Raw genomic sequence first — 23,702 nt, forward strand, 5'->3', positions numbered from 1 at the left:
AGTCTCCAGGGATATTCTAGCCCAACCTAGATGTCAGAGCCCTAGATCATTCTGTTATCTTACCTGAAAAGTGGGCACTCAACAGTCAAGATTTAAGCCTTCAAATTTCAACCTATAGTATATAAATCTTTTCTGTTGGCATAGAAATTACACAATTAGCCTTTTGTGATAATCTCTACAGTCAATCAACAAATATTTGCTAAGTAACTGCAAAAAGTCAGATATTGTATTACATGTAGGATTTCAAGGGGGTCCGTAAACAGGACCTTTTTCCTTCCTGCCTAGTTTCTGAAAAGTCTAAGAGAAAAAAATAACCAGTCAGAGGGAAGCAAAATATCATCTCTCTCACTCATAGAGCAAGATTGAGAGCAAAGATTCATGAGAGAACCACATAGACTAATGAACTGAATTTCAGAATTAGATATACTTACCCATAAGTCACTGCAGTTCTAGAGCAGGATAGACCTCTCCTGCATAAGGATGCCTTAGATCCTAGAGGTGAGGTGAAAAACATCTTCTTACAGGCAGGCAGCTCCCAAGAGAGAGAATGGTGCAACCAAACATGCCCAATTATTCTTCCCAGTTTTTCATTTTTCTTATAAGAAGAGTGCATAAAGAGATGGAGAGATACCAGGATAGTTAAGGAAAGTTATCTCCATGTCATCCAGGAGTGGGGCAATGGGGTTCCACTCTGACAGAATGCACTAGGGCTACAGTGGTGCACAGACATGATCCCTCTCCTCATGGAATTTATAATCCGGTAAGGAAAGGCCTATATTAAACATATACTTACAAATGATGAAGTGGGATACAATTCTTTTGTATCGTACTTTCAGGGGGCAGATTTTGAGTGATGAATTGCATATTTTAAACATATTTTTTCCTTTACTGGTCCTTTTGTTTCTCTTTACCTGGTTAAGTCTGGATAAATACTATGGAATCCTACGATTTCTTTTCTGTGTGCTTTAGGCTAAATACCCCCTTGCTATTCATGGTCTTTCTCTACATGAGACACAACACAATTGATTGTTTCACTTTACTAAGTTATAACCACTTTCCAGTCTGAAATCATGGAGATTATACCTAGGTAATGTTCATGGAGTGTTGGGTGTTCCAAACTCTTCAGTTTAATTTATCGGCAATCTCTTGATTTACCCCTTCTAGGAGATAATCATATGCATTGTGTGTGGATTTTTACAATTTTAAATCTTAAGTTTATTTTCCTTATTTCAAAATTCTTGAGCAGTAATTCATGGAAACCAAATAGATTTTCAGAAATATCCTTAACAGTCATATTAATTTTTTTAAGGTTTTTTTTTTTTTTTTTTTTTTTTTTTTTTTGAGAGAAAGTACAAGTGGGGAAGGAGCAGAGAGAGGGAGAGAGAGAATCCCAAGCAGGCTCTGTACTCTCCAGGATGTGGTGCTCGAACTAACGAACCACACCACGAGACCATGACCTGAGCCCAAGTCCGATGTTTAACTGACTGAGCCACCTAGGCGCCCCATTATCAGTTCATATTAAAGATATATGACTGATTTGTAAAAGACCAATGATTAAATAGTTCCTATTATAAAGAAAAAGAAAGGCATATAGGAAATGTTAGCAAAGCAGTGAGATAAGAGAAATAACACTGTTGAGGTCAAACATTGAGTTATTTTTGTTTGCTTTGTTTTGCTTTTATTTCTGTTTCTGAAATTTTGTTAACTGTGAGGGAATCCTTTGGAAAGCTTGTGCCACTTCCGATGCTGAGTTTTGCTTCATTCCGTTTTAAAATGGTAGATTAGCAATTATTGTTAGATTGGTAACCATAATCAACAGGGATTGGTAGATTAAAATGGTTGCATAACAAGAAATTTGCCAAATGTTTCCACACTAGCTAATCAACAGCTTGGCAATATTTCTACTTATTAATTATAGAAATACTTATTTTATGTTACATTAAAACTTATTTTTTTTCTCTAAAATGGAGAAAGATAAGCAGTAAAGGAAAAGTGAATGAATATCAAAGTATGAAAAAATTTTTATGTACTTTTTAAATTCCAAATAAATCCTACCATGCCAACGATATGCCCAAGAATATTGCATGTGTAAGAAAGCAATTTATATGTAATTATTTAGAAACCTGTTTTTTTTTTTTCCTTCTCTTTGGCTTAGTTGGAATTTGTTAAAACTTTAGTTGTTTTCTTTTAGTACAGGTGTGCATGACAATTTGTTACTCTACTAAAACTTTGTAATATGAGTTGTCATAATTTGTATGAAATATTCATAAGTAAAAAACAAGCACTTACTGACATCCTGTATATTCAGTCCTACAACCAGCAAATCTGTCTTCTCTGCATTCAAAATACTTGAGTCCAGTCACCTCTCTTCTTATTTACTCCTACTATCCTCTTTCAACTCACTATCATCTCTTGCCTAATTTGTTTCCTTGCCTCTGCTTTTTCCATCTAGACTCGATCTCCTGCTCCCAGAGTGGGTTTTTGCTGTGAGTCAGACCGTCCCTTTGGTTTTCAACATTCCATGGTTTGCCATTATACAGAATATAATTTGAAGTCCCTACCACAATTCCTGGTTACCCCTCTGGGCTCATTTCCTACTGTTTCCCCATTTCTCCGTGATCTCCTTGCTGTTTTTTGAGTACACCAAGCTCTGTCCTGTCTTAGGGTTCTTGCATTTGCCATTCTTTCTCCCTTGAATACATGAACTTCTCTGCTTAAATACCTATTTGTTTCTGCAGTTGTAATGCAACCTTTATGTAACTGGAACTTGTTCCTGTTACTTTCCCATTCCTGGCATATTGCACCTTGCAGTCAATAGAAATTGTTAAATGAATGAACAGTCTGATGACAAAATCAAAGCTAACATTCTATATTTTAGAGACGGCCCAGATAAATGAAGTAACGGTAAAGGGTAAGGAGAACTTTCATATTTCTCCAATGCTTGTAATTTTTAAGTGCACTGTAGAACTAGTGAGTACTAACTAGTCCGTGAAACTTCAGGATATAATGATAAAAGAAATGATATGTCTTCTATGTTGTTGAGAAATGAGAGCATGAGATGTGAGGATTAAAAATTAATCAACAAAGGTAAAGTAGGCCATTTAATTCATTAGAATTATTATGCACTTTAGCTACACATATTTCTTTTTTGCCTTTCAACTATGTTGAGGTACATTATGTCATTTCTATTCATGATTGAATAAGTTTTCTTTCTTTTTTTAAAAAAAGTATTTGTATTCTTGGTAGGTTACCCAACTCTTTGTAATGGTATTTAAATTAAAAAAAAATAAAATTCATATATCAAATCTATGTTTAAGGGATAAAATAAAATTGAAGAAGGGAATATTATTTTGTCCTCTATTAGAAAACAGGCAAAATTTCTAGGTTTTGAAGTCATGTCTAAGTGTTTAATTTGATTATTTTTGGTTAATATTTCACCATGAATTGACATAAAAGTATAATAACAGTTTATTTTATTTTACTGGTTCACACTAAGTCAGATTCTTCATGAAATAAATTAATGTTTTCTTTTGGACACTAAGATGTTCCATGGGAAAATGTAGAAATAAAATCCAGGAAGGGAGTTGAATTCATGAATTGTTTTTCTACCTGCCCATCATATGCTGAGTGGAGAAATGAGGGCTCAAAGATTTAATGAAAGAATAGGAAGTGAATCCCTGCCTGAGGAAAACTTGGTCTGACAGTGGGAGATCCTAGGGCCATTGTTGTCCAGGTCACACAGCACAGAGGGATCATTGAAAGGCTGATGGATTTGTCACTTGCTGGTTACTTGGCATGGAGTAAATACTCAATGCCTCTTAGAGGAGCAGTTTATTGTAAGGAGTTCGGACTCTTCTAGTCTTGTACCCAAAGGGAAAGAAAGTAAAGAAAACAAGCTTTTATGAAAAGGAGGTCTAATGTGTGTCTGAAACTATTATCTTATTTAATTCACAATGTAAGAGTGTCTTCTAAGCACTTTAAAACTCTTGGGGCGCCTGGGTGGCTCGGTGGGTTGAGCGTCCGACTTCGGCTCAGGTCATGATCTCACGGTCCGTGAGTTCGAGCCCCGCGTTGGGCTCTGTGCTGACAGCTCAGAGCCTGGAGCCCGTTTCGGATTCTGTGCCTCCCTCTCTCTCTGACCCTCCCCCATTCATGCTCTGTCTCTCTCTGTCTCAAAAATAAATAAACGTTAAAAAAATTAAAAAAAAAAAAAACAAAAAAACAAAAAACAAAAAACTCTTAACTTAATTCTTATAACAATTTTATGAGAAATATAGGATTATTAACCCTCTTTACTGATGAAAAAACTAAAGTACAGAGAAGTCAAGCAGCTTGCTCAAGGTCATAAAGCAAGTAAAAAGTAGAAGCAGGGATTTGAACCCAGGTTAGCTTTCTCTGCATCGATGCACTTCACACTACTCTATGCTGCTTCTCACACTGACTTTAAACAGTTGTTCTCCAACAGGGAGCGTCAGTAATGCTCACCATGACAGTGAACGTCGCCATACAGTGAGCATCACCATGACAGGAACTGGGTGGGTCACAGTTTCAGATAAAATTTATGCCTGTTTTTTGGAAATCCAAGGACTTTGTACTTCCATAGTTGCTGCTTATTTTTATTTTAGTATCTTGAATGATTTTATTTATTTATATATTTACTTACCTTTTTTTGCATTTTTAAAATTTATTTTTTGTGGTAAAATACACATAATATTTACCATTTTAACCATTTTAAGTATACAGTTCAATAGTGTTAAGTATATTTACATTGTTTAGCATCCAGTCTCCAGAACTTTTTCATCTTGTAAAACTGAAACTCTTGTTGAAAAGAAAACCACAGGCCCAAAATGGCATCCCTCGGGTTAAGTCCCCAAGTCAGTGAACGAAGACTTAATACCTAAATACCTAACCTAACTGTAGTCTCAACCCCGTAGGAATGTAGCTTTCAAACAGTCAACAGCCGCCACCCCCGCCCCCCATCTTCCTCTTTCTTCTTCAATATCTTCTCTCTGCCTTTAGAAACCTTTGTTTTATTTAATTCAGAGGAGCTTCCTTCTACTTGCTAGATGGAATGGTGCCTGATTCATGAATTGTTTAACAGAGCCATTAGATTTTCGCATGAACTCAGCTGTATTTTGTTTTTCAACGCACTATAACCGTTAAACAAGTCCCCATTACCCCCTTCCTCTAGACCCTGGTTACTAACATTGAACTTTCTATCTCTGTGAATTTGATTAATCTAGGTATCTCCTATAAATGAATCATATAGTGTTTGCACTTTTGTAACTGGCTTATTCACTTAGCAGAATGTCCTCAATATTCATTCATGTTGTAGCATGTGTCAGAATTTCCTTTCTTTGCAAGGCTGAGTATTATTGTGTAAAATATGTATATACCATATTTTGTTTATCCATTAATTCATTGACAGATACACGGTTCCTTCCATCTTTTGGCTATTGTGAATAATGCTGCCATGAATGTGAATATACATGTGAGCTTATTTATCTTAAATATTATTATTATTCATTTTATTAATTACGTTAGCATGTCCAGTGACTACTTTTTATTTCTGCCTTTTAACTTTTCTGTATTTAAAATTTTTCTATAGTCCAAATTGCATTTGTTATACACACTTTTGTATGCTTTTCAGTAAATATTTTTATTATTATTAGTTTGCCTGTTTCAGCCTGTTCCATTAGCTTAGCTGGGTTTCATGTATAAAATAAGGGAGTTATACCAAGTAAGAGATTTCATAATGTTTTTCATGAATATGAGGTAAGAGCTGTGTGAATATTTGAGTCAGATTTTATTTCTTGAGCATATTTTAAATGTATATTATTTAGCAATAAGAACACTCAAATGTGACCCAAAATAGATTTAACCTAACAAAAATCAATACATTAACTTATGTTGTTTTCTTAGCACATTTATTCATAATTAAGTTATTCATCATGTGTTTATTGGGTTCCAACTTTATGTCAGCCACTGTGCTAGGTGGGTGGTGAACTAGCAGCCCTGCCATGGCCCGTACCGTCAAAAGGTTTTCAGTTCACAGGTGAACCACATATAAAAAATAAACAGACAAATAAAATACAGAATTGCCAACTGTGATAAAGTCTGAGGTAAATAATGGGTACAACTAATTAGAATAATGAATAAGAACTTAATTTAACAAGTGGTGGGGCTGGTGGAAAGGGTGGTACATCCTATGTAAAACTGAGATCTGAAGAATGAGTGAGGTCAATGCCAGGTCATGTGGGGTAAAAAGTTGTGCTAAATATTTTCCACTGGCCCCTCCAGAGACACTCTCCACCTTTGGTCACCCTTTTATTTGCTCTGGGAGGCTAATGTGAATGGACTATAATAGGTTCCTCAGTGATCCTCAACTGGAGAATGATTTTGATTTCCAGGGGATATTTCAACAGTGCCCAGAGACAGTTTTGGTTGTCACAGCATCTAATGGGATGCTGCTAAACATGTTACAATCTTACTGCACAGGACAGTTCTCCCTCCCCCACATGGAATTATGAGTCCAAAATTATGTCAGTAGGGCCACAGTAGAGAAGCCCTGTGGAGGGAGGAAAGCAATATTAGGGATTTTATTCCCCTGGCTCATTCCCTGTTAAAATTATCTTCAGTTTGCTTTGTCTGTTGCCTGAAAGGTGACTGCCCCTCACAAAATGGACACTTCTACCTGCTGCTCTCCTCATTTCCAGGAGTGCTAAACATTATCCCCCAAGGTTCCTCCAGACTTACACCTTTGTAAATAATCCCTTTGTAAAAAAATATCCACCGCAAATTATCCTTTTCAAATGTACCATCTGTTTCCTGTTGTGACCTTGAGTGATACAAAGGTATTCCCAGAGGGAATAGACAGCCTGTGTGAGGACTTCAGGAGCTAGGGCCATGGGAGAGAGGTGCTCCTGCCAGAGGCACTGCCTAAGGCAGAGAGGAAGGGACATTAATACCTTGGCTTTTCCCTTTATTCTCTCCCTCCTGTAGTGCTTTCCCACTGATTGAACCCAATCAAAAGACAGCTGGAATGAGTGTCTGGAAAATGCAGGCTATAGGAGTCTGTGAAGGACGAGGAATGGATCAATCCAAGAGCAAATACAGCCAGGCCTGCTCAGAGATGGGAGCCATAGAACAAGAACATTTGGGAGGCCAATGCAGTGGTCCAAGAGGAGCCTGATGGTTGGTTGAATTAAAGGTGATGGACTAGGGTGATGGAGTAGAGACAGAGAAGGGAATAAAGATTTTCCCACTGTCTTTGCATATACAATACAGGGAACACAAATTTAAAGCTAGAGGATCCAGGTAATAGTGAGTGGAAGTTGTGTGTGTGTGTGTGTGTGTGTGTGTGTGTGTGTGTGTGTGTATGTGTGTGTAAATCCACCTGAAAAGAGCAAACCATCTAAAGCTGTCACAAGTAAGTAATATGACCCAGTATTGCCATATCCTCAGAAATGTCAGGAGAAGCCAGAAATCCTGCTTTTTAAATGAAATCTTTCCATTTTTTTCTTTTTTTTTTTTAGTTTATTTATTTTGAGAGAGCACAGAGTGAGCCCGGCATGGGGTTTGATGCCACAAACTGTGAGATCATGACTTGAACTGAAATCAAGATTTGGGCACTTAACCAACCGAGCACCCAGGCACCCCCAAATCCTTCAATTTTTAAGCTATGGCAACTAATTAAAAAACATACATTATGAACTAAACTGGATTTGACTCCAGGCTCTAGAGTCTAGGGTGTTGGGTTTATAACCTCCAACCTATATAAACTAATTTTACATGAGCTGTAGATTAGAAGTTTCTAGCTCTACTTTGGTCTCCCTCTTTCCTTTTTTATACTCAGGATCTGTGAACCAGATCCATTAAAAAATGGATTTTCCAACAACAAAAAATAGAGTTAGATTTCATGCTGATAATGACAGGTCTGCCACTGTCATCCATAAGTCAGGGTTGATTCAGTTTATTAAAATAACCACATTGTGCTCATTGATCACTTTTACTGTATAGAAATAGGATAAGTTTGAATCTGCATAATGCATTTATAATTAATTAAACATTGCTGTAAAAATTTTATACACTGGGCTCTGTGTGAGATTCTGTTGAGGAAAAGGAGAAAAGATTTCATTAAAAAAATTGAAAACAAGGATCCAGAGGAATGCACTAAACAATTGTGCTTAGAAAACATAACCAGAGGCCTGAAGCTCAGGACTAAAATGGTTCGAAAGCCAATTTATCAGTGGCAGTTTTTATCATGATTGGCCTGTTCTATTTGTTAAGACTGGGGCAAAGGCACAGTTTAGGGCTAAATTACTTCCAGCAAAGTCAACAAATAATTGTGACATGGTGTCTCCAGAGATGTGTTGATGCCAGGGAATTCAGACCTACATAAAGGAGTGAGAATTATGAAATTGGAGACTGTAAGCCAACATATAATAGATCTTGACCAAATCACATTTTAATAGAAAATAAAAAGAAACCAAACAACTCCCATCCCTAACAAATGTATCATTCACGTGCAAAATGATTTTTTACACTCTGGAAGTGCTTGTGGTAGAGTTGTGATGCATACCATTAGAGATTTGGTTTCATTCCCTTCAGATCTTAAAATAGTGATGTGTCTGTTAGGCTGTGTCTTAAGGAGGATTCTTTGGGCTCTAAGATAAACTCCTAATTCCTTAAAATGGGAAATCAGCTATCTGGTTTCTGCTTTTCATCAAGCCTCAACTCTTAACCACACAAACACTGCCATTCTCATGCCCTTGTGTTCTTGTGCTCCAACCTTACTTAACTACTTTTCATTATTTGAACCCATCATACTGTTCCATGCTACCCTGCACATATTTATGTTGCCTCTTCCTTTTGGAGTTATTTTAAGCCTATATTCACCTGTTATTTATTCTGTTAAGCTTTTCCTACCTGACAGGTGGAACTGACTGTTTTCTTCTTTGTAGTTTTACAGTTTGTACATTGCCTGTAGCAATTCATGGAACGCAATTAAATACTGCCCCAAGCTTCTTGAGGGCCAGGTCCATGAGAGATTTATGTTTATCTCTTCTGTGCCTAACATAAGGCCTATCCCAGACCTGGGTACAAAAGAAGTGCCAAATAGTTGTTTAGTGACTGAATATCTCCTTTCATAGATTTTCAAGGATATCGGAGTAAATGTGTAGATTGTCGCTCTTAGTCATTTACCAAATATTTACCTAGTGTATCTGCTGCACATCAGGCATTGTTTGGCTGTTGAAGACACAACAGTAAACAAAATGTTGTCCCATCCTCATACATTTATGGGGAAGACAGAAGATAGACATATAAACATTTAACATATCAGGAAGGCATAACTGCTATAAAGAAAAACATAGCCACTGAATAAGGGATGGAGGTGATGTGGGACACTATGTTAAACAGGCTTGTCAGAAAGTCCTCTCTAGAGGACTTTCCATGAGTTCTGAATGAAATGAGATACAAATAATGCACATATTAAGAAAGAGAGTTATAGACAGAAGGAACAACGAGTGCAAAAGCCATGAGGTAGAAGCAATATTGACTTTTCCAAGAAACAGCAAAGTCAGTGCTGGCTGGGGGGAGAAAGGAGTGAAGGAGGGAGGGTAGAGAATGAGGTCAGTGAGGGAGCCAGGAATTTGTGAATGAGGGGCCTGGGAGGCCATGATAAGGAATTTGAATTTTATCCTCAGTGTGTTGGAAGCCACTGTGTGTTTTGTGTAAGGAAGAGACAAGATACAATTGATCACGATGGTTTCTCTGGGAAGACTGTAAGTGAGCAAGAAGAGAAGCTGTGGGACTGTACTAATTTTCCAAGGGCAACTGGAGCAAAGTACCACAAACTAGGCAGCACAAGCAACAGAAATTTATTGTCTCTCAGTTCTGGAGGCCTGAAATGTGAAAGCAAGGTGTTGACAGGACTGATTTCTTCTGAGGGCTGTGAGGGAAGGAGTTGTTCCAGACCTCTCTCCTTGGCTTTAGATGGCTGTCCTTTCCCTGGCCACTTCAAATATCTTTTTTCCATGCATGTCTATCTGTGTCCACACTTCCCCCTTTTGTAAGGACACCATGTCGCTAATGGATTACGGGCCTGCCCTGTATTGGATTTGAAGCTCACTCTACTCCAGTGTGACCTCATCTTAACTAATTACATCTGCAAACCACCTAGACTGTCTTTCTGAATAAGGTCACATTCTGAGGTACTGGGAGGTTAGGACTTCAACACATCTTTTTGAGGGAACACAATTAAATATATGACAGAAACTTTAAAACATATGCTCCTTACATTGCTTATACTTGATTGTTTTATTTACTGATTCATTTGTTATTCATTCAACAAAAGTGCATTGAATGTTTACCAGCCACTCTTCTAGATATGCTAGATACTTACTAGTATCTCACTAGATGCAAATACCTCTAGTCTTTCAGACTATACAAGGAGAAAAAAGGGAATGATTTCCTCTATTATGGAATATTTTTCTTTATGTTGAGAGATGATTGGATTTTGACTGACTGGGTAGGTCTCAATTTAACTGAGTGTGAATTATATTTCATCAGTGGAGTGGCATAATGCCCAGAATAGAATAAATGTTAAAGACTATAGCACAATGCTTGGCACATCGTAGACACTCCATTTTGTGTTAAACTGTTGTGGAAATGAGGGAATTAATTTGTGTTTATATCCACTGTATTAGAATGATGACAAGTTCACAGCATTTATTACAGAAAATTGTATGAGGTGCACACATAAGAGAGTACTAGTATTATGGACTGAGAGGGTGTTTTCTATTGAACTGTTTTATTTCTTGCAAACTGAATCTGGTTTCTATTGAATTTTTGTATGTTTTGTGAGTTGAACTTCATTTCAGATTTGCCTGTCATGAATTTATCACTGGAAGCTGTTGTAATTTCCTGGTGTTATTTGTGATAGTGAATAACCTGGCCTATTTTTGTGTTTAAAGCATTCCTATTTGTGTTATAGATCTTTAGTCAGTGGTCTCTTCATTACCCTAGGCTGATTCCTTCTCTGCACCTCTAGAAATTTCCTATAAAATCTATCACTGACTATGCTATATATGTGTATGTGTGTATATGTGTGTGAATGGAAAAACTCACTTCTGTTTTTCTCTTACCACACTCACATCTCACACCACTTCAAGAGTCACTGGTGTAACTTTGTGTGACTCTGACCTGTGTAAACACTGGTGTCACTTCTGATGCCAGATGTGTGGACTTTTCCCTCACACAAGCAATTCTTTGACATCAACCTGTAGTTCAATTCAGTCCTGACACTAACTAGAGTTTGCATAGACCTCACAGATTAAGGGCTCAGTCCCACAAGACTTCCCCCACCCCCTTGAGATACCAATAACAAGTCATATGTTCCCAGGTTACACAACTTCTGTGTAACTTGGCTGCAAATCGGAGGTGTCCATGACCCCCTCCTTGGAGCCTATCACTTGTTAAGACAGCACACAGAACTCAGGGAAACACTTATACTCTCTGATCTTCTTGGGATTTTTATGGAGGCTTCATCACATAGGCATGATTGATCATTAACTTAATCTCCAACCCATTTCCCCTTCCCAGGATATGGAAGATGGAGCTAAATTTCCAACTTTCTAATAACAGCTTGATCTTTCTCATTACCAGCCACCATCCCGAAACCTTCTAGGAGCTTATCAAGAGTCTCCTCATTAGAACAAAATATGCTCTCTCCTAAGACCCAGGAAATTCCAAAGGATTTAGGAACTTTGTGCCAGGAATGTGGCAGGGAGCAGGGAGAGAGGCAGAGACCAGTATATATAGTTTCTATTATTTCACAGTGTGCATTTCTAAGATTTTCCCCTATCACCGTAGCTAGAAATAATTTTTTCCCCAAACTTCCATCGCTTTATTCTCACTTCTCTACTGAATTAGCAATTTAAAAACCTTGCTTTATGTTTATTCATATTCATGTCTAGTAAAACATTGAGCCCCTTCAATGAGCAGAAGCAATATCTGAACAAGTTTTGTCTTTACCATTACAGTAGATATTCAATGAGTATTTGTTGACTGGATGAATACTTGTTTGTATTTGTGCGTGTGTCTACATGCACTCACAATACCATTGAATTTCACTTCTATAGATAATGTCTCCAATAAAAGTATACAGCTGTGTTTGAAGGCCTACTACCAATATCTTTTCTACATTGCCTATAGGAGGTGGGTTTTCAGTTTAGGAATTGTAGCTATTTGAAGAAGCTGAAACTTTGTCTTTTAGGTTCACAGTTGGCTTAAAAATCTTTGCTGACAAAAAGAGCAGTCACATTCTTTATAGAGGAATACCAGGTGTTCTATTAGCTACTGCTGTTTCTCAGCAGTTCACAGCCATGGCATGTTTTTAAAAAGCTGTGTTTCACTACATCCTTGAAGGGCTTCTTCTGCCTTCTTATTTGGGGGTTTCACTGCTTCTGCATAAAGGTTGTATTGCCCTGACTGCCAATTCTCCTCATGTACCACAAAGGAAGCGGTAACGATAGGAAATGATCAGTGCTCTGATTGGGAATGTGAGGAAAGACCTTCCTATTGGATGATACTACTTTTATAACTTAAGCTCATTAGCATCCCCCATCCCCCCAACGTCTCAAAAGAGAAACTTCAGTCAAATATGCATGGATTTAAATCCGGATTCATCTAGTTTTTAGCTGTATGATCCTGGACAGATGAGTTAAACTCTCTTTATGTTAATTGTCTTGTCCATAAAGTAGGGATAATAATCTTATGTACCTGATGGGATAGTAGTGAGGATTGTAATAATGTAGCATGAGCCCAAGCACATAGTGGATGATCAACAGATGTTAGTGAGATAATGATAAAAAAATGCTGTGTATAGCCAAATTATGGAAAGAGCCTAAATGTCCATCAACTGATGAGTGGATAAAGAAGATGTGGTTTATATATACAATGGAATACTACTGGGCAATGAGGAAGAATAAAATCATGCCATTTGCAGCAATGTGGGTGGAACTGGAGGGTATTATGCTAAGTGAAATAAGTCACTCAGAGAAAGATAGATATCATATGTTTTCACTCATATGTGGGTCTTGAGAAACTAAACGGAAGACCATGGGGGAAGGGAAGGGGAAAAAATAGTTACAGAGAGGAAGGGAGGCAAACCACAAGAGACTCTTAAATACAGAGAACAAGCTGATGGTGGATGGGGGATGGGTGGGAGAGAGGTGAACATGGGTGATGGGCATTGAGGAGGGCACTTGTTGGGATGAGTACTGGGTGTTGTATGTAAGTCAATTTGACAATAAATTATATGTAAAAAAAGCTGTGAGATTAGAGTCGATGTCTAAATGTAGCCTAGTGCCTGGTACAGAGTATCCTTTGAATAGATAGCTAAAATAATAATGATGTTTATGGTGATATTGGTGATAATGATAATAATAGCAATTATTACTTTATTATTATAAGGTAACATATATTAAATGACTCAGAAAGCCAGAACTGACCTCAGCAGTGGCTCCTGTTATCACTGCCTTATATTTTCATTTGTAATGCAAACGTTCAGTATGCATCTTTTGCCTCCTAAGACAATCTGGTTGAAGATTTTCCATTTATCCCAGTACTTTTCTTCTCCCTTTAGTTAGAGTGTTATCTCTTTACTCTCATTCAAATATGATCTATTTTCCTTCCTTTTAAGTCTGTTCTCCTTAAATCTCAACTGCCCAAATTCTATTCATTGCTCAAGAATCATATTAAGACTCTATTCTGTTTTGTTACAGAACTATAATTATCATGTAATGTAGGCCCAATATTTTATGATGAAAAGACCCAAACCTAGGGAGGAGAGTCTGCCCAACATCTATTGGGTAATTAGTCATCATGGAATTAAAACTGAGGTTTGCATTTTTGTCAGTCTGTGCTGCTTCTCAACAGATACAGGATTGGAGGTCCATATTTTCAGCATTCAGGCTCATGTTGAGGTCTTCCCTCTCTGAACTAGAGACTTCATTGTTTTTATCCTACATTAGGGACTTCTTTATAGATTTTTTTTTTCTCAAGTGAGTCAGTCTTGACTTTGCAATAAGCTCATTAGCTTCTTTTTATTTATTATTATTATTTTTTAATGTTTATTTTTGAAAGAGAGAGAGAGAGAGAGAAGAGAGAGAGAGAGAGAGAGAGAGAGAGAGTGTGAGCTGGGGAGGGGCAGAGAGAGAGAGGGAGACAGAATCTGAAGCAGGCTTCAGTCTCTGAGCTGTCAGCACAGAGCTTGACATGGGGCTAGAACTCACGAACTGTGAGATTATGACCTGAGCCAAAGTCAGACTCTTAACTGACTGAGCCACCCAAGGGCCCCTTGAGCTTCTTTTGAATAGGTCCCATGTCTTGAACTTCTTTTCTAAATGTCTAACACAGTGCTTTGTACTTGTATGCTGCTCAGTGATTTACTGGTTGATTTTATTTAAATTATAAGAATATCACACAGCTCCAACAGCTGTACTAGTTTTTGCTTGATTTTCTTGATTCGGTTCTCTATTTATGAAATAGTATATCTCTGAATATCTGCTGACCAAGTAACTGAATTTTCTCTGGGAAATTTCCAGGGAGAATTGCTGATGTCTTGAATAGTTTCTCAAGTGTAGACTAGCTTAAAGGTAGTTTCTCATGTGTAGACTAGCTAAATTTAAGGTAGGCTTAAATTTCTTCAAGTTTATTCTTAGTTCCATAGTGCTTCTTCAACACTGCCAAGTACCCTATGATCAACTGCATCTCCCCTTGTGTATATACTTTAAAAACATCGTCAAGCAACAGAAGATGAATGCTTCTGGGGCACTGGACAATGTTTATAGCTTTCAAAATTGTATTAAGAAATGTAAATTTGAGTGTGGGCTACATGTTTCTTATTGCAGATAGACTCAGTTGAATGTTCAATATTTATTATGTGGCTGTCATATGCCAACGGTTGTAGCAGGCACAGTCATACGCATTATGTAATTTGATTCTCATGAAAGTTCTGTGAAGTGAATATTATTATGTCTATTATGTCAATGCCTTAATTGGGAAATGGAGAGGCTATGTGATTTGTTCAAGTCACACAGACAGGAAACAGCATAGCTAGGATTTAAAGAAGGTCTGTTGATGAGTCCAGTACCCTTTTCACTATCTATACATATTCCAAATAAGTCTTAAAAGTATTTATACATTGTTTAAAAATTAAAAAAAACCTCCTGTACATATACAGGATACATATTAAATTTATGCTATTATCACTGCATATCTTCATGAGTTAGACAATTTTCAAAATTGGATTTCTATTTCCCTGTCTCCCTTTTGAATATAACATTCCAATGAAGGTTAAATGACATGTTTAAGATACTCTAAGAATTTTGGGGGGTATAATTGGAAAACCCAGCAAGCATAAGCTGTATATATAAGTTTATGCTAATGGTTATTTGGTTTAAAAATTTTTTTTAAAGTTTATTTATTTTTGAGACAGAGAGAGACAGAGCATGAACAGGGGAGGAGCAGAGAGAGAGGGAGACACAGAATCTGAAGCAGGCTCCAGGCCCTGAGTTTTCAGCACAGAGCCCGACGCGGGGCTCGAACTCACAGACTGCGAGATCATGATCTGAGCCGAAGTCGGATGCTTAACCGACCAAGCCACCCAGGCGCCCCTAAAAATAGAAGACCAAATATGCCAAATCCTGTAATGTATTATTAATTCTGATTACTACTCCTTTGATTGTTTTGGGTACCATCACCATTACTTATACTGTTGTTCTAATGCACAAACCCAGAATTCACTAACTAGTGAGTGATTACAAAATCTTCTCATATCATGTTTAAAGATAGGCCTTCTAATATTGGGAAATTTCATTTAATGGTGATAGAAGATCTATATTTGTTATTATTAACCTTTTATTTTAAATTTTATTAAAAGTTTGGGCTTGTGTTTTGTCTCTTGGCCTGTCTCAGTGACCATCTTTTGAGCACAATGATAGCAAGTCAGAATCAGAGGTAAGAATAGCCCTTTAAGAAATTCTACCACTGAGACAGAAAACATGGATGGACCTTGGGGATATTGTGTTAAATGAGACAAGCCAGACAAAGACAAATACTGTAAGGTTGAACTTAGAAGGGAAACCTAAAAAAGTTGAAATCATTGAAACAGAGACTAGAAAAGTGGTTGCCATGTGCTGGGGGATGGGGGTGGTAAGAATAGGAAAAGATTGGTAAAAAGGTACATACATACTTTTGGTTATAAGATAAATGGGCTCCAAGCATCTAATGTGTAACATGCCACCTGTAGTTGTATAGCTAAAATTTTCTGAAAGAGTGGCTCTTGAGTGTTCTTACCTTCCACCCCTCAAAGGAAGGTTAATATGATATGTGAGGTGATGGATGCAGTAATTAACTTAATGAGGAGAATCTATTCACAATATATATGTGTACTAAATCATCACGTTGTACACTTTAAGTATCTTACAGTTTTATTTATCAATTATACTTCATTAAAGCAAAAAAAAAAAAGAATAGCCTTTTTAATGAAGATACGAGTTGCTGCAAAGTGGTAAGAGGTTGAATTTCTATATATGCTAATTTGGATGTAAATTTAAAAAAATAAAATAAAAAAATAAAAATAAAAATAATAAAAAGTAAAAAAGAAATGAAAAAAAAAGAAGTTGAATTTCTAGACCAAACTCAAATATAATCCATGGTATCTCGATACTTTGGTCATGCTTCTGAGGCACTGCAGTAAAGCAAGGATAAGGCAAATTGGAATTGCTACAGCTGTGTATGGATTGAAGTGTGGATAAACCTGAGGATGTCTGGCAAGAATAACTGTTTCTATATCTCACAAACCAGCTTCTACTGGAATCTAAGAAAAGGCATTTTTCTATTAGCATAGTTGTTCAAAAGACAAATCCTCTCATTAGATATTTTAAGCTGTTGCTACCTGAGGAAACTGAAGCATCTTTGGTATTATTTTTAAGTAGAATTTCTTTCCCCCTTATTATTGTAAACTAAATCTAGACTTTCAAAAAAACCAAAGATCCTGAAAATCTGATATAACCACTATTTTCTTTGCATCAGACATTCTGCATGTACAAAGTGTATTTAACCACAAAGGGATATAATTTGGCTAGCTATGGGTGTTCTTAGTGAAAAAAAATTAATACTTTTATAAGCTTAGTAAAAGTTGGTTCGAAGTACATTTTCTGCCACTGACTTCTAACAGTCTTGATCTGTCCATTAGGAAAACCTTTCAGCAGACCAATCTTATCTACTTTCTTTTGATGTGAATACACTTGTTACCTGAATGTAAAATAGACTTCTAAGCAAGAGGAAAATTAAAAGTGAGTGCAAGCATGACATTGTACTTTTGTCAAAACCCATAGAACTGTACAATACAAAGAGTGAACCCTAATATAAGCTATAGACTTTAATGGGTGATCACATATCATTATTTGGTTCATCATGTAAGAAACTTACCACACTGATGTAATATGTTAATAATCTGTGGGGAGGGGAGCAGAGTATATGAGGGTTCTCTGTAATTTTCTACTCAATTTTTCTGTAAACCTAAAACTTCTCTGAAATATAAAGTCTTTTATTTAAAAAGAAAAGTGATATAAAGTTAGATCCTTCCTTATTCTATGACACTGATCACAAAATTTACTCTTATTAGGAACCATTAATATTTCATTTTTTATTGAAGTATAATTGACATGCATCACATTCATTTCAGGTGTACAATAAAATATACCTAATATATATTGCACCTAAATATATTGCAAAACCATCACCACAATAAGTCCAGCCAACATTCATCACTATATATAGTTATAGAATTTTTTAGCTATAGTCACCATGCTGCACATTACATCTCCTAGATGGTTATTTTATAACTGGAAACTTAGGCCTTTTAACTTCCTTCATCCATTTCACCCACTCCCCACACCACCTCTGGCAACCACCATTCTGTTCTCTGGTCCATCCATGCTGTAGCAAATGGCAAGGTTTCATTCTTTTTTATGGCTGATATATATATCTATATATCTATATAATCTATATCTATATCTATATCTATATCTATATCTATCTATACCACAATTCATTCATCGACTGACAGACACTTAGGTTGTTTTCATATCTTGGCTGTTGTAAACAATATTGCAATGAACATTTGGGTGCAGATATCTTTTTTATTTAGTTTTTCACTTTGTTTGGATAAATACCCACAAGGGAATAGCTGGATTATATGAAGAACCTTTAGTATTTCAAGTTCACTCCATAGAAGACTGCCATAGCCATGGTAAGCTGTTGGCCTTGTGTCTCCTATCCAAACAGAATAATAAAAGATATTAATTATAAACTTCATTGGGGAAATTATTTTAAGATATAAATTTTGACTTAATTTTGAGAAATTTAGGGTTTTTTTTTTAAACTTCATTTTCACAGCACTTTTAATTTAGTAATGTGAAATATAACTTTCCACAAGGGAGATATGGAATGCGGCATCTCTGAAACTTTTAAATTATGAAATAGTTTTGCAAAGGGCTAGTGTTGCCCAAGTGGAAACATCATGAAAAATACATGACTGACTCTGAGAGAAGACATTATTATATATCTTGACATGATAGTGATCTGAATCAACACTGACCCTCTGCATTCCCCTTATATTTATTCACTCACCCAATTCTACTGATTTATCTTTCACAATTTTGCTTGTGTTTACCAAACCATATGCATTATGCATCGTGTAATAATCTAATTGTTGAAAGTGTAGCTATGTGACACTCCTCTTTAGCAACATCACTGTTATAACTAATTCTTGACTTCTTTCTTGTATAACTTTTGAGCCTGGGACCTTTAATACTCAGTTGAGGATTCAAGTCCATTTTAGACTTTGGGATAGGATGATTAACTGTCCTAGTTTGCCTAGGACCAAGGGTTTTCCTGGTATGTGAGACTTAGGAAGTTTCTGGCAAATGGGTATGAGTTGGTAACGCTATTCTAGGACCAATTTTGATAAGAGATCTTAGTGAAGTAGTTTGTTTTACTGCTAAGCCCCCATGAATGGGGTTCAATTTTCGACTTGGATTCAGAAATTGAATTCTTACTCCAGTTTCCCTGACTTGATTCCTTTGTATTCCTCTATTCCAGAGTCCCTTGCCATTTACTGTTTGGAAAGCTAGTTCATTTGTACCTTCATTTCCTCCAGAATTGTGAGTCCTAACACTGAATGATAGTTCCTACAGCAGAACCTAGGGATGTGCTTCTTGCCAGGCTTCTCTGAGAAATCTGATTTTAAATGTCTGAATTCTTATTTCTTGTTTGTTAGGTTAACCTCCATCAATTGTCTGCCTCACTTTGGGGGGTTTGCTAGATCTCTTAAGATCCTATTGACATGATTCTGGCCTTTTCTTTTGCTGGGTTTGCTCTGGTCTGCAAAATCAAGATTCAAGGTATGGGACCAGATTTGCACATTTAGGAGTTCTTATTGCTTACTCAGCAATTTTCTTCTTGGAAATTTACAGTATTATTATTATTTATTATTATTTCCCCTTTTTTAATTAAAATTTTTTGTTTGAGAGAGAGAGAGAGAGAGAGAGAGAGAGAGAGAGAGAATGTGGGCAGGGAGAGGGCCAGAGGGAGAGAGAGAGAGGGAGTCCCAAACTGGTCTCACACCCAGTGCAGAGCCCCATGTGGGGCTTGATCCCATGGCCTTGGGATCCTGATCTGAGCCAAAATCAAGAGTTGGATGCTTAAATGACAGAGCCACCCAGGGGTCCCTATTGTTATTATTTTTAAACAGTAGTTCAATTTACATAGAGCGAAATGCAGTAATCTTAGGAATTACACTTTGAGGAGTCCTGACAAGTGCTTATACCTATGTAACAACTTATAACTTCTAACAAGATACAGAACATTCCATCACTACAGAAATTTCTGTCTTGCCCTCAACAGTCTTCAACTCTGTGGCTCCCACAGGCAATCACAGTTCTGATTTCCATTACCATAGAACAGTTTTGTTTGTTCTAGAACTTTATGTAAATGGATTTATAAAGTAAATGCTCTTTTGACTCATTTTTTTTCACTTAACATAATGTTTTTGAGATTCATTGATGTTGCATATTTCAGTAGCTCATTTTGAAAAATGTAATATCCAAAAGATTTTCATTTGTAAGTGAAAAAGATCTCCTTGCTTGGAGAACAAGAATATTCCTGCAAATCTTCAGTCCTTCCACAGACTACAAACATGCCATTAAATAAATAAACTTGTATATAAGAAATACTAAATACAACTCCGTGCTTTTGAAAATAAGAAGTCACATTCATTTATTCACTTAAAAGTCTTCTTTCAAAAATTTTTATGATTGATAGTACTGATAGAATTCAGGTCAGACTTCTAGACTAAGTACAGTTTCATTTGAAAGTCCTTTGAAAATAATTTAAAACAGTTAAAGTTTAAATATTTAATGTTGTAACAGAAGTTACATGCTTTAATATTGGATATCTCAAAACTTAACACTCCTTAACAATGCATATAACCTTACTGATTACCTACCAAGTGTAGGAAGATATGACAGATTCCTGGAAAAGGGAACTTGCAGAAGGCAATGAATAATAAGGAAGATTAAGTTAGAGTCAAGTTTGAGGTAGGATATATATTCATAAAATTAGAGTAATACAACGTACAGTATGATAAATACCAAACAAAAGGAAGGAGGTACTTTTGTGGTAGTTTATGTGGTGGGTGTATCTATGCATAAGTAGAGTGCCTGCCAAATACAATGATGCCAATAGGTGTCTATTCTTTTTATTTTTCTCTTTTGATTAAACTTGTATTTTGGTGGGGAAGTGAGGCTCTAAAACACATTGTGTTGGATTGAGAAGTTGCAAATAGAGATTTATGTTAGAATCATCTTATTGAGGGCTTTAAGTAAATAGTTTCTATCAATCAGGAATGGGATCTATTTACTGTTGATTTTTTAAAAAGCCAACTTGTATTAAATGATCTAATTTTAGGAAATTAATTTTCTATGCTATACAGAATAAACTTAAAATACCATTTTGATCATCTAAATATTACTGAAATGAGTAGGTTGAGAATTAAAGCTCTAAATAGTAAAATCCACTTCCAAATCTACAAACAACGTTGGCATCTATTATTACTCTTTATAACTTGTGCCATCAAGAATTAACACCTAGTGGAAGAAATTGGTTGGTTTCAGCCTATTCATTGTTGCCATTCTTTTTTATTGCTGAATAGTGTACTATTATATGAATATACGATAATTTACTTATTCATTCTCCTGTTGATATACTTTGAGTTGTTTCCAGTTTTTACCAATTATAAATAAAGCTAGCATACACATTTATGTGTAAGTTTTTTTTTTAATGGAAATATATTCTATTCTCTTGGGTGACTATCTATGAATAGAATAGTTGAGTCATACTGTAGGTATATGTTTATAATTTAAAAAAAACACCCTACCAAACCATTTCCCAAAGTAGTTTTGCCATTTTATACTCGCACCAATAATGTAGGAGAGTTCTGGTTTCTCCATATATTAGCCAATATTTAGTGTTTTTAGGCTTTTAAAATTTTAGCCATTTTTATGGGCCTAATTGGCTTTTATTGTAGCTTTAATTTGCATTTCTCTGATGACCAATGACACTGAATGCTTTTTTATGTACTTATCAACCATTTGTAAATCTCCCTTGCCAAGTGCCTATTCAAGACTGCCCATTAAACAAAATTGTTTGTTTTTTTATCATTGAGTTGTAGGATATTTTTATATGATCTAGAACTTGTGTATATCAAGAGTATTTTCAGATGTTTATCAAGACAGTTTTCTTCTAGTCTGTGGCTTGTCTCTTTCATTTTCTTAATGGTGATTTGGATAAGAGGAAGCTTTTAATTTTGATCAATTTTTTTTTCTATTATGATGAGTACTTTCTGTGTCCTAAGAAATCTTTCCCTACTCCAGGATCAGAAAGCTATTTTTCCTTCTAAAAGTTGTATTTTATTCTACTAGCTTTATAGATTTTAGCTTTTATGTTTCATTTTTTCCTTCATTGATATCCAGTTATTGAAAATTAACTTTTGATATCAAAACTTAGAATACAATAACTGAAAAGCCTGAATGCTAATTACATTTGCTATAAAGTTGTTTGGCTAATTGATACATATTTTTGCTTGAGACATAGTTTTCTTGCAGGCGGGCCCATGGCCAAGACTAACCAGTTAATAATCAAGTGATTCCTATTGAAGTTGAAATTAGAGTAAAGTGACTTCCAAAATCTTATCTTGTCCAATGGATTAAAAAGACAGAAAACTCATGTATGACTTTCCTTTTCTAAATTCCCTCCTGAATAAAGTAGCAGCAACAACAATGAAAACAAAACCTTCTGTGGTCCCACAGTTTTATGATATTTCAGTGTCTGCAATTACTACTTAGTTTATATCTGTTGCCTATTATATCTTTTCTGTTAACATATGGAAGAAGCTCCTTATTCATGTAAGTATGCTAGTTCCAAACATAATGGACAATGGTATAAAACGCAGCATTACTTGGTTTCAGTAGACAGAAACCCACCACAAAGTTGTTTAAGCAAAAAAGGAATTTGGGGGGCGCCTGGGTGGCTCAGTCGGTTAAGCGTCCGACTTCAGCTCAGGTCACGATCTCGCGGTCCATGAGTTCGAGCCCCACGTCGGGCTCTGGGCTGATGGCTCAGAGCCTGAGCCTGCTTCCAATTCTGTGTCTCCCTCTCTCTCTGCCCCTCCCCCGTTCACGCTCTGTCTCTCTCTGTCTCAAAAATAAATAAACGTTAAAAAAAAAATTAAAAAAAAAAAAAAAGGAATTTGGTTGGATAATGTAACTTGAGACGTCCAAGGGCTGTGGCTATTTGGCCAAATGTGAATTATTATTTATATAATATGAATTTTATTTATTTATATAATATTTATATTTATATTTATATAATATTCATATTATATATTTATATATATTATATATTATATATTTATATATATTATATATATTATATATTTATATATATATTTATATATTTATATATATACATATTATATATATTTATATTTATATAATATGAAAATTATATAAAGAATATATTTTCAAACGGTTAAAAATTTTGATACTTTTTAAAAATAGTGCAAATAGTTAACTCCCCTCATTCTAAAAACACACTATTTGTAGATGTTAAAACTGTATGGAGACTTAAAAATAAAAAAAAAACTGTATGGAGACTCTAACAGTCAGAGGCAGGGAAAATTACTTAAATAAAATAGACATATTTGCCACATATCGTAATCATGTAATTGTTGTTGGTTTTCCAGAGAATTATCTGCAATTAAAAAAAGAACCCCTGGTTTGTTAACTCAAATCAACTGTATTTTTTTTTTCTACATTCTAATTGCAATCTAAGAGTCAGTTTGTTGAATTGGGTGTAGTGGGCATTTATTTATGATTTTTATAAAAAACAAGGAAACACAGAAGAGTAATAATAGTGCTGTGCAAATGACCTCTGGAATCCAGCTGGGACTCCAATGCTCACTTCTCCTCTGAGGTTATTAGCATCCTTGTTTGTTTTGACATTTAGAAAGACTCCAAGTCTCACTTTCTGCTGTTTGCAAAGAGCTGAGCTAGTTGAAAAGCAGAGATTGA

The 23,702-nt window shown here is 35.8% G+C and overlaps 1 protein-coding gene across 12 annotated transcripts in view; it reads left to right on the forward strand.

Moving 5' to 3' along the window:
- Window positions 1-23,702, forward strand: part of MAPK10 (mitogen-activated protein kinase 10) — a 580,375-nt gene that overhangs the window by 213,630 nt on the left and 343,043 nt on the right. Inside the window, exon 1 of one of the 12 annotated variants that reach the window (XR_006201841.1) lies at window positions 15,675-15,712. The exons of the other annotated variants lie outside the window; for them this stretch is intronic. The gene's annotated coding sequence lies outside the window, so the exon portion shown is untranslated. Of the gene's footprint in view, window positions 1-15,674; window positions 15,713-23,702 lie in introns of those variants that run through there. 12 annotated transcript variants of the gene reach the window in all.

The sequence above is a fragment of the Panthera leo genome, chromosome B1, assembly GCF_018350215.1.
Source record: "Panthera leo isolate Ple1 chromosome B1, P.leo_Ple1_pat1.1, whole genome shotgun sequence".
In the NCBI taxonomy this organism is placed as follows: domain Eukaryota; kingdom Metazoa; phylum Chordata; class Mammalia; order Carnivora; family Felidae; genus Panthera; species Panthera leo.